Source organism: Rhinoderma darwinii, chromosome 6 (genome assembly GCF_050947455.1).
Source record: "Rhinoderma darwinii isolate aRhiDar2 chromosome 6, aRhiDar2.hap1, whole genome shotgun sequence".
Classification (NCBI taxonomy): domain Eukaryota; kingdom Metazoa; phylum Chordata; class Amphibia; order Anura; family Rhinodermatidae; genus Rhinoderma; species Rhinoderma darwinii.
Genome location: NC_134692.1, coordinates 22,939,847 through 22,952,614, shown reverse-complemented (window position 1 = coordinate 22,952,614; position 12,768 = coordinate 22,939,847).

Sequence of the window (12,768 nt, the reverse complement as noted above, 5' to 3'; positions counted from 1 at the left end):
AAAGACATCACCTGTGAGTCACTAAATGTAAATGTTTATTCTCCCAGTGAATGATCAGTACTGTAGTCACTGTATGATCTGCAGCGAGATGACGGATGGTGGCATTCTTTTTTGTGAAACAGCAACTCCCAGAATATCCTTACCATTGTTCAGGCTGTACTCGGAGCTGTAGTTTTATGTCATACAAACTTATATGGCAGGTGTTAAACTGAATTTGCAAATGATCTCTGTACTGAGATGTATTTGTGCTTGTGCTGTATATATGTTCTGAGCTTGTTTCTGGTGCTGTATATATGTACTGAGCTTTGTTCTGGTGCTGTATATATGTACTGAGCTTGGTTCTGTTGCTGTATATATGTACTGAGCTTGGTTTTAGTGTTGTATTTCTGTACTGAGCTTGGTTCTAGTGCTGTATATATGTACTAAGCTTTGTTCTGGTGCTGTGGGTCTGTGTGTATATATATATATATATATATATATATACTGAGCTTGGTTCTGGTGCTGTACATATGTACTGAGCTTGGTTCTGGTATTGAATTTATGTATTGAGCTTGGTTCAGGTGCTGTATATATTTACCTTATCTTAAGGTAAACGTAGACAATCTGACAATCGCTGGTTCAACTCCCCTAGGGGGACTAATAAAAAGTGAAAAAAAAGTTTAATTACGTTTTCAGTAGTAAAAAACAAACAAACCATATATTAAAAGTTTTTTAAAAATCAGTTTTTCCCATTTTCCTGTAATGTAATGTAAAAAAGAAAAAAAAAACAGACAAAATTGGTATCACCACGTCCATAAAAGTCCAAACTATTACAATACAACATTATTTAACCCGCATGGTAAATGCCGTAAAAAAGAAATAAGAAAAATGTTAAATCCTTGAAACCCTGTTTTTTGGTCACATTAGCGGTATTTTTTAAAAAAATATAATGGTACCAGTGGACATTATTACTGCACTGTGAAAGCCGTAAAAACTAAACCCAATCAACCATGGAGGAATAATAGTTTAAAACTAAAACTCCTTCAGCAAAAAAATAATCATTCACACAACACTCCATTGATGTAAAAGTAACAAAGTTATGGCTCTAGAAAGACGGGGAGTGAAAAACGAAAATAAAAAAACAAAAAATGTCTTATACTTTAAGGCTGGATTCACACGACCACATTACGTCCGTAATGGACGGAACGTATTTCAGCCGGAAGACCCGGACCGAACACACTGCAGGGAGCCGGGCTCCTAGCATCATACTTATGTACGATGCTAGGAGTCCCTGCCTCGCTGCAGGACAACTGTCCCGTACCGTAAACATGATTACAGTACGGGACAGTTGTCCGGCAGCGAGGCAGGTTCTCCTAGCAACGTACATAACTATGATGCTAAGAGCCCGGCTCCCTGCAGTGTGTTCGGTCCGGGTCTTCCGGCCGAAATACGTTCCGTCCATTACGGACGTTATGTGCTCGTGTGACTCCAGCCTAAGGGGTTAAATGACAGAGACTGGTTATAGGTTCTAACCAGGTTTAAACCTGTTTAGGGTTATATTCATGCACAGCAGACTTTTTTTTACAATTTAAGTGTCAGTTCATATAGAGTTTTTTGGTGCTGATTTTTACACGGAAACCGTGTCAGAAGCAGCGCCAAAAAATGTCCGAAATTGCCTCCCGTTGACTTCAATGGGAGACAGAAGCGTTTTTTTCCCCAAAGAAGCGTGTAATGGGGGTACCAGCCTCCTGCACCCTCATGACATGATAGGGGTCGCAGCCCCCTCGCCTCCCACCATCTCCACGAGCCTTAGGTGTCCATTTGTGCCCTCAGCCCCTTCTGGGCCTCGTGTTTTCCCCCGTTTGTGTGACGTCAGGCCGCTTGCAGCAAAGGTTAGACATATGTCTTAGAAACAATGTGTAGAAACCGTAACGTTAACAATGACCACTGGGGGGCAGTGGAACACAGCAGGAGTGAGAAAACAGACAGGCCATTAGGACAGAAAAAGGGAGGAACAAAAGCACAGATGAAGAGAGAGGGAAGGGGAAATTGGCAGGACCCCAGGAAGAGGAAGGAGGAGGAAAAAAGGGAGGAGACTTGGGGAGGAGAGAGGATGCAGAGCGGAGTGGGGACAAGAAAAGAGGACTTGCAGTGTGACAGAGAGAGAGCACAGTGACCAGGCTGCCGCCATTTGTAGGAGAAGTATCCTTGGCTCAACGTTCCTAAAAGAGGACTAGCTGGACATTCACTACAGCTCAGCGGTGTCAGGAGACACAAGGGAAAAGACGTCATCTTCATCAACAGAGGAGCAGAAATCGGAGGTAAGGGTGGTATGCCGCATGGTAGTGAGTAGCTCTCACTCTGACCCGCGGAGGCGCACGCGGTAATATATCCGCCGGACTCACGCCGTAGCCAAAGGGCGAGGGGCATAGCTTCCACCTTTGGGGATTCCGCAGTGTGAGTGGTAGCACCACAGTGATCCGCGGAGACGGCCCATTCCTTCTTGAGACCCGCCGGGCCGGGTCAGTGAGCGCCAGGCGCAGCCACCCAAGGGCGAGTGGGACTCCCACGAGGGCGAGGGCCCCAGCTACTGAGAGACTTGATTTGAATACTGCATTGTTTCTATTTGGCCTGTTTGAAATTGTGATTTTTCAGTAAACCGTTGATTAGAAAAGAACTGAGTAGTGTTGTGGTGTCCACGTTTAGTCTTACCTAACACGTGGCGTCACGAACAGGATGAGCCAACCAGGAACTTCAGCGGAGCCTGCCATCAGTGCCCCAGCCCCACCCCCAATTCTGTTCCCTATGGGGGCAGCCATGTTAAATGTGCCCAAATATGACGGAAAGAGCGTGACGCTTATGGATTGGGCTGAGAGGCTAAGAGCAGCGGCCCGACTCTACCAAGTACCTCCCCCACACCAAGCGGATCTCGCATTGAGCCTGCTAGAAGGAGATGCTCGGGCAGCAGTAGTAGTCCTCCCAGTCAGTCAAAGAGCGACCCTGGAAGACATCATCGCCAGGCTCGAAACCCTATACGGAGACACTACCTCAGTTACCGATTTACGAAAAAAATTCTATACCCGTAGTCAGCGGGAAGATGAATCTGTCCAACAGTACTCGGTCGCACTCCAACGATTGTGGAACCGACTTAGCAAGAAAGATCAAGAGGGGTGTGCGGCTGTTCCTGACCCGGACAGGGTGCTGCGGGACCAATACGTGTCTGGGTTGAAGAATAGAGCGCTAAGAAGGAGCCTCAGAGACTATATACGGACGGAGCCGCATACCGCCTTAGTGGACGTAGTTCGAGAGGCCATAGAGTGGCAGCGCGAGGGAGAGGATGGTGCTCACGTTAGTGTACACAACTCTACCAAAAGCGGACCACCTCCGAAAATGGACCCCACACCAGAGAGTGCTTTCCTCCGAGACTTTGCCAGGGATGTGAGGGAGTCCATGAGGGAGATGAGAGAAGAGATCAACCAGCTGAAGGCGGCAAGTTCTACCCGGGAGGACCGTCCTCGGCAGAGAAGATTCGCCGGTGTTGGGAATGTGGCCGACCAGGACACCTGGCAAGACACTGTCAGGCCCCTAGGATGGAACGGCCACCTTTAAACTAGAATCACCCGCGGCTGAGGGCCAAGCGGCGGGGACCTCCAATTCCATCGGCCCGAATGATCAACATCACCGTATCGCAGGCAGATCGCCCATCTTACAGGCCCGGATAAAGGGGATAGACGTGAGTTGCTTGTTAGACACGGGCTCTGAAGTTACGACGATGGCAAAGGAAGTGTATGAGAGACACTTTGCGGGGTCTGATGAGTTGGAGAACCCTTGGCTCACCTTGACAGCTGCCAACAACCTCCCCATCCCAGTGGTTGGAATGACCTGGTTAGATATGGAGCTGTTCGGAAAATCAATCCCTAGACAGGCCGTGTTGGTCGTGCCTAACTATGCCCGGCCGGGTGTTCCCGTAATCAACGGCATGAACATACTACGAGAGTTAGACGGACTCCTGTTGCGGGAGATGGGAACCGTCTACTGGGAAAGAGTCGGCGGGAACACCCGAGTGCAACAGTCTCTTCAACAGTTACAGAGAATCTGCCGACAAAAAGAAAGAGTAGCCCAAGAGGAAGGACAAGTGGGTACTATTAGGTCACCCCGAGGAAAACCCCTTCAACTGCCCCCTAGACAAGAGTTAACGCTACCATTGGAGGTGAAGACACATCTACGGTTGAGGAATGCTACTGTGATAGTAGAACCACTTAGCGACGCCTCTCCAGCCTCCAACTGGATGGTGGGAAGGACCGTGTGCCGAATAGCGCGGGGCTGCGCCACCGTTCGGCTGATGAATCTGGATGATGTGGTGACTGTCATCCCTCCCGCCACAGCTCTAGCGGCAGTACATGTTATACGACCTCAAGATGTAACTGAGTCGGAACCCCACGGGCAGTCCAATGAGCCAGAGCCCGAGGAGACAGAGGAGGCTGGAGGGACACTGACCTGGCTGTGGCAACAACTAAAATTGCAGGGGGTGGCCCCCGACCCGGAGTCTGAACAAGCACTACGGGCGCTCCTACAACGCTACTTGACTGCTTTTGCTTCTCACGAGGAAGACTATGGCTGTACCGACGCTATAGAACACGCCATTCACACTAGGGGTGCAGTCCCAGTGCGGGAAAGATACAGAAGCATACCACCTGCATTGTACCAGGAGGTCAAAGACCTAATCCAGAAGATGTTGGAGGGCCAAGTGATCCGGGAAAGTACAAGCCCGTGGGCTGCGCCAATTGTGCTAGTGCGGAAGAAGGATGGCACCCTACGATTCTGTATCGATTATCGCCGACTGAACGCATGCACACATAGGGACGCTTATCCCCTCCCGAGAGTGGAAGAGTCACTCACAGCACTCCGTCAGGCTCAGTATTTCACTACCCTCGATCTAGCCAGTGGGTACTGGCAAGTTCCCGTTCGAGAGGAAGACAAAGAGAAGACGGCATTCATCACACCAATGGGGCTATTTGAGTGTAACCGGATGCCATTCGGGTTGAATAACGCCCCAAGTACATTTCAACGGTTGATGGAACACTGCCTAGGAGACATGAACTTCGAGTCCATCATGATTTACCTAGATGACATCGTAGTGTACTCCAGCACCTTTCCAGAGCACCTGGGTCACCTGGAGGCCGTACTGAGCCGTTTGACGAGGTTCGGGCTGAAACTAAAACCGACTAAATGTCGGATTGCGAGACAGAAGATCAACTACTTGGGACATGTAGTCAGCCCAGAGGGAGTGGCACCTGATCCTAGCAAGATTCAAGCCGTCATGGACTGGCCACCACCCAGCACATCTACCGAAGTGAGAGCCTTCCTGGGGCTGGTAGGATACTACCGGCGATACATCCAAGATTTTGCCAAGATTGCCGGTCCACTCCACGAACTGTTACGGGGGCAGCCGGCAGAACGGCGGGGGAAACAGAGTACATCGGTGGCCAACCGATGGGGCCCGACTCAGGAACAGGCCTTCCAACAGTTAAAGGAGCGATTAACGACTGCGCCCATCTTGGCATTCGCGGACTATTCACAGCCGTTCCAACTCTATACTGATGCTAGCCTGCACGGTTTGGGAGCGGTGCTGTCACAGAAGAGAGATGGAGTGGAAAGGGTGATTGCGTACGGTAGCCGGAGTCTGAGGCCCGCCGAGCGGAACCCCCTGAATTACAGTTCCTTTCGCCTTGAACTCCTAGCTGTAGTCTGGGCCGTTACGGAAAGATTTGCAGAGTACTTGACGGGAAGCCGGATAGAGATCTATACTGACAATAACCCGCTTGCTTATCTACACACCGCCAAACTGGGTGCACTAGAGCAGCGCTGGGTGGCACGCCTCGCCCGGTTTGATTATATAATTCGCTATAAGCCTGGGCGCAACAACGGCAATGCGGATGCCTTGTCCCGGAACCCGACAACGAACCCTGTCGGGGATCAGGATGAAGAAGTGGAAGAGGTGGAGATCCCGCCACTGCGGGTGGCAAGCAGGGTGACGCAACTGGAGGTCAGGAATGGAGGGCCCGAAGTGGGTGAACTGTACAGTCGTCTAGAGTGGCAGGAGAAACAGAGGTCTGATAAGGACCTAAAACATTTACATGGGTGGCTTCTGGCCAGACGGCGGCCGACAGGGTCCGAACGTGCTCAGCTGACACGAAGGGGATGCCAAATTGCAAGACAACAGGAGCGGCTGCTCCTTCGAGGTGGAGTCATTTACCGCTGGCTCTGGATGGCGAAAGAGCAACGAGTCGTGTGGCAATTGGTGTTGCCGATCAAAGAAGTAGAGTCAGTCTGCCGGACCCTACATGAGGTCGGAGGACACTTCTGCGCTGTGAAAACGGAGGCCCTGGTCCGAGGTTATTTCTACAGCCCACAACTGAGTGAGACGGTGGAGCGGATATGCAGGACATGCGCCAACTGTGCTATCCACAAAGGACCAGTGCAGACTACCGTGCCGCAGGCCATACACACGGGGGAACCCTTTGAACTGTTAACAATGGATTTCCTTACCGTCCATGAAGTGACCTCCGGACACAAATACGCATTGGTGTGTGTAGATCATTTCTCCAAATATGCGATCGTCATCCCCACCAGGGACCAGACAGCACCCACCACAGCCAAACTAATATGGACTCACGTTATACGGCCCTATGGGTGTCCACAGAGACTGTTAACTGACCAGGGTCCAAACTTCGAATCACAGCTGATTCAAGAGCTGTGTGTGCTACACGGCATACGGAAGTCGCGAACGACACCCTATCACCCTCAGGGCAACGGGGCGTGTGAACGCTTTAACCGGACTCTGTTGGGGATGCTGAGAACTTTGGGCGACGATCACCAAGAGCGGTGGCCTAATTATGTGGAAGACGTAGTATGGGCATATAATAATACCATACACAGTACTACTGGATACACTCCTTATCAGCTCATGTTTGGCCGAATGGGACGCCTACCAATAGCCTTACTCATGGAGCAACCTGAAGAAAATAGTGGGCGAACCCCGTCTCAGTGGATAGTGGAGCACCAGCGCAGGATTCAGCGAGCTCGAGATCGAGTACAAGCAGCAAGGAGACATGAACAACCCTCGATAACGGCCGGACCCAGCCAGGCCATAGAACCATTCCACCCTGGGGACAGGGTATTGGTCCGCAACAAACAAGCACAACGAGCCAGTAAGTTGGCACCACGTTGGGAGCGAGTGCCCTATGTCGTTATCCGAAGAGCGAGTCCACAACTCTCAGTGTACGAAGTACAGCGAGAAGACGGAAACGGCAGGGTACGGAAACTACACCGAAACTTGCTGAGACCCTGTTCGTTTCCAGCTGAGCAGATGAGGGAGCTGACACCGGCTACGGCACCTGACACTACCCCCGCTGAACCTAGTGGCGAATGGTGGGTAGTGGTCCCGGTCGCAGATGTCCCATCCTCAACAACAGGTGAAAGGGACCAAGAAGAAGGGACGGTACGTTACTCCCGTCGGGAGAACAGAGGGACCTTACCGTCCCGTTACAGGGATTTTGACTGTAGTGCCGGGGACTGCACTATTTCCTCAAGGGAGATGTGTAATGGGGGTACCAGCCTCCTGCACCCTCATGACATGATAGGGGTCGCAGCCCCCTCGCCTCCCACCATCTCCACGAGCCTTAGGTGTCCATTTGTGCTCTCAGCCCCTTCTGGGCCTCGTGTTTTCCCCCGTTTGTGTGACGTCAGGCCGCTTGCAGCAAAGGTTAGACATATGTCTTAGAAACAATGTGTAGAAACCGTAACGTTAACAATGACCACTGGGGGGCAGTGGAACACAGCAGGAGTGAGAAAACAGACAGGCCATTAGGACAGAAAAAGGGAGGAACAAAAGCACAGATGAAGAGAGAGGGAAGGGGAAATTGGCAGGACCCCAGGAAGAGGAAGGAGGAGGAAAAAAGGGAGGAGACTTGGGGAGGAGAGAGGATGCAGAGCGGAGTGGGGACAAGAAAAGAGGACTTGCAGTGTGACATAGAGAGAGCACAGTGACCAGGCTGCCGCCATTTGTAGGAGAAGTATCCTTGGCTCAACGTTCCTAAAAGAGGACTAGCTGGACATTCACTACAGCTCAGCGGTGTCAGGAGACACAAGGGAAAAGACGTCATCTTCATCAACAGAGGAGCAGAAATCGGAGGTAAGGGTGGTATGCCGCGTGGTAGTGAGTAGCTCTCACTCTGACCCGCGGAGGCGCACGCGGTAATATATCCGCCGGACTCACGCCGTAGCCAAAGGGCGAGGGGCATAGCTTCCACCTTTGGGGATTCCGCAGTGTGAGTGGTAGCACCACAGTGATCCGCGGAGACGGCCCATTCCTTCTTGAGACCCGCCGGGCCGGGTCAGTGAGCGCCAGGCGCAGCCACCCAAGGGCGAGTGGGACTCCCACGAGGGCGAGGGCCCCAGCTACTGAGAGACTTGATTTGAATACTGCATTGTTTCTATTTGGCCTGTTTGAAATTGTGATTTTTCAGTAAACCGTTGATTAGAAAAGAACTGAGTAGTGTTGTGGTGTCCACGTTTAGTCTTACCTAACACGCGTTTTTTTCCCAAATCGGCATGCTCTTTTTTGCTTGTCTCTGACCTCCCATTGAAATCAAATGCTGCATTTTTTGCCTGCGGCACCCAATCTGCCTGCAAATGTATTTTTTTTTGTATTTTTTTTTTTTTTTGGTGTGAACAGGGCCTAAAGCTCCTGACCTCTTTAGGGTCTCAATGTATTCTGCTTTCACAGTGAATTCTAAACCGTGCCAGATCTGTGGTTGCCTAAACAGAAATCTGCAAATATATATGGTGCAGTGTCTTCAGAGTTCGGGGGGCCCACACTTTGTGAACTGCCCGATGCCCATGGTACCCTTAGTCTGCCCCTGTTACAGGCAACGCTCCCTGGGAAATGTATGCAAATTAGCTCTCCTCCAGAAGTCAGAAAACTGTCTTTCTAGTGCAACCTATAAGTAGGTACCATGTAGTCAATGTCTGACCCATTAAAGAGCCTCGTCATCACTAGTCAAGTTTCACGGCTCTTTAATGGGTCGGACATCGACTTACAAGGTACACTATCTGCCTATAGGTGCTTGTACACTTAAAAATAATTGTACAATAAAAAAAAAATTGGAATTTTTTATCATTATTCTGTTTGCAGCCAATACTAGAGGGAGCTCACTGCATAGAGATTTATATAGCTCCCATAAAACTCTATAATCTCTATACAATGACTCCATCTAATGGCAACAGAAAGAATTTTATCACTCGGGTTCTCATGAACAGATCAAAGGTGGAGGTGGTCCCAGGGGAGTGGGGTGCAAGTGCCACCCTGGTATATATGTGGAGTCAACACCCAGCTGCACTACATTGGTATGGCCGTAGTAGTGCAATTGAGTTATCTGGTTTAGAGAATCAATTACATTTTAGCGCATTCAGAGATGGGAGTTACCCATTCAGGCCCCTCATCTGATAGCAGGGAAAGGCTACAAACAGTGTCTTCGTATATTGATGACCTGGCACTTTCATTCATTACACAAGCGTGTGTCATAGTTCATGTCCTCTGCGGAGGCGCTGCAGTCAAATTTGCGGCCTGGTTACCCCACATCTTACAACTGATTGCTAGTAGTCGCCGCAGCAGGACAACTTTCAAAAAGCAATTGTCCAATTTAGAAATTCCTTTTATTTGTGGAGACTAAAGAAAAGTTTTAAAGAATGTTTCAGAACATTTTTACAAATATAAAAGAAACATTTTCCCCTTTTTCACATAACAATGTAAACAATAAAAAAAATGTAAACATACTATAAAATTCAGAACTATTATATCACGTTATGTAACCTGCAGGGTGAACGCTGTAGGAAAAAAAAATTCACAATGCCAGAATTGGTGTTTTTTGGTCACCTCGCTTCACAAAAAAATGAAAGCGAAGTGATCAAAAAGTTGTATGTACCCCAAAATGGTAACAATAAATACTACATCTCGCACCTCAAATAGCAAGCCGTCACAACGCTCCAGCGATGGAAAAATAAAAAAGTTATAGGTCTCAGAATATGTCAACATAATTAGTTTTTTTTTAACACATTTTATTTTATTTTGCAGAAATAGTAAAACAAAAAAAACAATGTAAATTTAGTATAATAAAACAACTCGTCCAGCAAGAAACAAGCCCACATATAGCTAAATCGGCAAAAACATTAAAGTTACGGCTCTTGGAATGCGACAGTGGGAAAAAGGAAAATTGTCTGTGTCCTTAAAGGGTAAATAGCCAAATTGGCGCAAATTGAAGCCCTGCGCTCCAATTCAAAATATGTAACACCTACCATGTGACATTTATAATACTGGTCTATACTTATCTAGCAAGGAGGCCTTCGGGGCCCTCCCAGGCACCAGGGCCCGGGTGCAATTTATATCTCAACACCCCCCACAGTTACACCTCCGGAGGGATGGATCATTTCAAGTATGAATGTGCTGCTGAAAAATCTCCTATTCCTTCATAAGTTCACACGTTGCGTAAATACGGCGGATTTTCCACAACAGAATTTGTTGAGGAAAATCCGCAGCATGATGCAGTAGCAGCAACGTAAATAATATTGGAAGAAATCTCATCCTCGCGCTGCGTAAATGATGAACGGACAAAACGCTCAGAAATTGACCTGCAGTGTGTTTTTTTTAAATCCGCAAACTTGTCAATTGTATTTGCGTAATCGCTGCGTTTGTGTAGCGGGTCTTTCCCATTGAATTCAAAAATTGCAGATAAAAACAAGGATCTATACGGCGCTGCTGGTTGTAGTGGACAAATGAGATTCCTGAGATCGGGTAAATAGTTTTGTAAAAAACTGTTTTAATTGCAACGCGTTTCAGCACCGATGATATTTATTTACACATTTTAGTTTTAAACTTGCTACGCTCCTAAAAACATTCTTTTGTTGAGTACACAGCCTTTTTATTATCTATACTTTTTATCTGTCCTCCATGTATTTATGATTTGTTTTATTTGTTGGATTGTACATATACATTTTTTGAATCTAATTTCTATCCAACCCACCACCAAGGCCCCATGATCGAAACCTTTTCGTCCCTAGTCAGCAATGAGTTCAGAACTCTTGATTTACCATCCATTTACTCTGACAATTTAACTATACATGAAAGGAAGGCCATGAAAAGTCTCCAAAAAAACAATGATATCGTAATCCGCCCAGCTGACAAGGGAGGGGGAATAGTCATCCTAGACAGAGAAAATTACCTAAAAGAAACTATTAGGATTCTGAGTGACACCACGTTTTACAATAAATTGACCACTAACCCGCTACCTGTGTACATACTTAAATATCAAAACCTAATTGAAACAGCAGCCTCATCAGGTTTGATTAATAAAAAAGAAAAAAGGTTCCTCTCTGTCACTTTTCCGAACATGCCGTTCATTTACCATCTACCAAAAATTCACAAGTCACTAACAGATCCCCCAGGACGCCCCATCATTTCGGGAATAGACTCTCTCACTAGCAATCTCTCTCATTTCATAGATCTTCATCTCCAACCACTCGTTCTCACTTTACCCTCCCACCTTAAGGACTCCACACAATTAATCAGAGACTTAAACGATCTTAAAATTGACCCTTCAACGGCCCCAGTCTGTTTTCTGACAGCAGACGTAACCACGCTTTATAGCAACATCCCTCATGATAAAGGCATTAAAGTAGCCCATACATTTCTATCCCAAGTTAACAACATTTCCAAACCGCAGGTTGATTTTTTAGCCAATTGCATCGATTTTATTCTTAAACATAACATCTTTAGCTTTGACAGCAACTTCTACCACCAAATAAAGGGATGTGCGATGGGCAGCCGTTTTGCACCTTCCTACGCAAATCTGTATATGGGGTCTTTCGAGAAAACATATATCTATGGCGAACACCCCTATAAAAACAATATACTACTTTATAAAAGATACATCGATGATCTGTTTCTAGTGTGGAAGGGCACTGAGGAGGAAGCTGTGCGTTTCATCAATACTCTCAACAAAAACGATTATGACCTAGCATTTACATATACCTTTTCTCCCACTTCCATAGACTACCTAGACCTGACTATTAATTATGATATTGTCAGCAAAGAATTCATAACAAAGACGCATTTTAAACTAGTCGATGTCAATAGCTATATTGACTTTAGAAGCGCCCATCATCGTCCCTGGTTGAAAAACGTACCTTTTGGGCAATTCCGTAGGATAAGAAAAAACTGCAGTACTAACAAAGACTTTGTCAAAGAATGCGCGGTCCTTGAAAAAAGGTTCAAAGATAAAGGTTTCCCTAGAAACCTCATAAAAGGTGCACGATTAAAAGCTTCCAAGCTTACTCATATATCTTGCCTCAATCCCTCAATTAAGATTCCAAAATTGGGTGCAAGTAATCCCAATCTCAATTTCATCACCACCTTCAACAGGGGCAACAAAACAATCAGGAAGATACTTTCGAAACACTGGCACATTCTCAGAACTGATCCGTATTTAAAAAACGCATTACTATGTAAACCTAATATTACTTTCCGACGGTCCCTATCCCTTAAAAACATTTTGGCCCCCAGCAGAATTAATAAACATCCTATAACCAGCACAGACTTTCTTTCTAGTATTAAAGGGTCATATAAATGCGGACACTCACGTTGTCTTTGCTGTAAGTCCATTAGCCACAGAAAATTTGATTACACATCCACAGTCACCAATGAAACTTTCAGTATACAGTCTCTGCTGAATT